Genomic DNA, 2,854 nt, shown 5'->3' on the forward strand with positions numbered 1-2,854 from the left:
GTGGACCACAGTGTTCTTTTCAGTGCAACAATGGCAATAAAGATTTATTTATTTATTTATTTATTTATTTATTTAGGACGTACAGAGAAATTATAGTGAAAGATTAGTCTGGCTCTTGCCTTCTTATGTAGTTTCGCTCAGTTCTAGTTTCCCTTCACTGCTCTGTCTGGGATTTCTCCCATAGACAAGGATTTCTTCAGGAGAATTTTTATCCAGACCAATCAGAGAACAGAATGTCGATTTTCTGCRCAGTGTMTGMTTGTAGTTTATTTCACCTGGGCCAATCAGCAAACASAAKGCGGAGTTTTGAAYGACACAAATTTTCTGCGCAGTGTCTGCTAGTTAGTTTAGCATACRACAGTGGAGGACGTGAATGAAGCCAGTCCRTGTTGAAAAGGCTTCAAATTTAAATTTGTCTGACAAAGCAGCAGTTACAGTCATCTCGTTCAKCTCGGTACTTCTCTCCTCTCAGTAGGGTTGTTTACAGYRCATGCTATTTCYAGTTAGCTTCTTAGCTTAGCCTCCTTCAYAGTGGAGCTGGCACACATACGTCAMGGCCAACCGATCCAATCGTTTAAACTTCAACAGAGGCCACRCCTCCAGCAAGAATCACTTCTCTRTAGCCRAGAGTCCAGACCCTCATACGAAGWAAARCRAAGGACAAGGGTCTGGTTTTAACCAGGCTAGTGAAAGATATATCTAATTTGATTTCTTGTCAAGTTTGATTACTCAAAACACAAGACTCTTAAAAAAATAGATGGTGTCCATTTCTTTCACAATRTTTGTAGGGAGCTGGTTACAACAGGAGTCACATGCTGTTCACAGAGAAAAATCAATWCTCTAGCTTTTGCACTCATTTTTGAGATGGTGTTAAGAAAACACTTTTCACCCTGGGGGGATTGAGACGTTTCCCCCATATTTAAAAGCATATAYACTTGTTTGGTTGCTCCAACATTTCTTTATATTCTATTTCTTTAGGCCAATGCAGTGCTGGGTTTAGAGAATTTTATGATCCTCCKCTACCAGTCCGTCATCACACAGACTTATTTCCTGTCTCCCACTTTAACCAGAACACTTGACTTTAATGGAAGCTGAATTCGGGGCCATTTTGTCRCTCTCCACTGGGACCAGGAATCATCAGTCACTATGGATACAATGCTTCGCTCATTCAGCTGTGTTGATATAGTTTTTCCCTTCTTCTGCATATGACTGTCAAACTAACTACAGCAGGTAGTCAWAGTTAGAAATTTCTTGAGAGGTAAAGGATGGTAAAGAAACTTGGTGTTGAATGGGTAAAGAYTAGTATATAGTACAGTCTGTATATGTATAGAAACCTGGTGGTGGAATAATGAAATGCAGGATGCAGATCCTTGGTGGCAGGGTGTCAGAAGTGGATGAGTTTCACCCCAAGATGCTGAAGGCTCAAGAGGTGGAGCTCGTTCTCAGTGTGGGTTGAACTCCACCACAACTGTCCWTTATCTCCAATCCTGTTTGTAGTGTTTATGGACAGGATCTCAAGGCACAATCATGGAGAGGAGGGTGTGTGGTTYGGCAAACACAGGGTCTCGTCTCTGCTTTATGATGGGGATGTGGTCCTTAGTGTCCTTGGGCCAAGACCTTCAGCGTGTACAGGGATGGTTTGCAGCAGAGTGTGAAGCAGTGATGGGAGTTATTTCCTCTAAGTCTGAGTAAAAATTGAAACAGTTTTCTAAACAACCTCTAGGACTTTTGTTTTTTATATTTAAAAGCCTTTATGTATTCTGCCTCACAAAATCAGCTTTTGTCTTTTTGATTTTTTTGAAGAGGAACAAAGCTTTAAAACCCTCACAGTTCTAACCTTTGATTTATACAGTGGCAGGTGGTAGCAGTTTGAATAACAAAACTACAAAATAAGGCTTTAAGAGCAGAAAGATTTATTTTAAAAGCTTTTTACTGTATGTGGATGGACTCCTTTTGTTGTTGTTGTTGCTACATGCAGCTTTTAAAATATCCTCTCATTTTCTGCTCCGTTCAGCTTTGACTCACCAGCAGGAAATCAGACTTCATCTGTGGAGAAACACAGATGAGTTTAAACCCAGACGGAGAAAGCATTCAACACATAAAGTAGAAACTGGTCAGTTTGACCTTTTAGGACAAACAGCTGCAAGAAAACACTCCATTAAAAAAGCAAAATTACATGAGAAATACTGAAGCTTGTGAACAATTTGTTTAAAACAGCCTTTATTGTTTCCAATGAAGGTCACATTGCTCTCAGATTTGCGTCAGGTGGGAACTTTTTGTTCTTGTGAGATAATTGCTGTTAGACACCTATGAAAGTCAATTATAAAAAAATCCTCTTTTTTAGCTTTATATCATGTAATATCATTATCCCCTCATCAAAAACATACACAGAGAGTATTGATTTGTTTCATTCATGCATGTTTGAAAAATCTTTTAATGTCTGAGGCAGTCAATCTGGAGGACAAAAACTGCCGGTTGGAACTAGAACCGCATCTTAGATGCAGCTTGTCCTCTGGGCTGTGTCTCCAGGTCGAGCTTCCTCATCACAGAGCACACCTTCCCTGTGACTCCTGCAGGCTATCGGCAGCAACAACTAGCAAACAAATACCTGGTGAAACTGTGCGTCTGCTGAGCTCGTAATACTTCTCAGTCCAGGGGCCTCATGCATGAAGGATTGTGCAGCTTTCACACTAAAAGTTGGCGTACGGACAAATTTAGAAAAGTGTGCCGCACCAAAAAATTCAGATGTATAAAACTGTGTGCACGCATGTTCCTGCGCACCTTTCCTTTATACATCCCAACGAACATGGAACTGAGCGCACGTGAGATACCTCTTGTAGGGATTAGATTAATG

This window comes from Austrofundulus limnaeus, unplaced genomic scaffold (genome assembly GCF_001266775.1).
Source record: "Austrofundulus limnaeus strain Quisiro unplaced genomic scaffold, Austrofundulus_limnaeus-1.0 Scaffold126, whole genome shotgun sequence".
Taxonomy (NCBI): domain Eukaryota; kingdom Metazoa; phylum Chordata; class Actinopteri; order Cyprinodontiformes; family Rivulidae; genus Austrofundulus; species Austrofundulus limnaeus.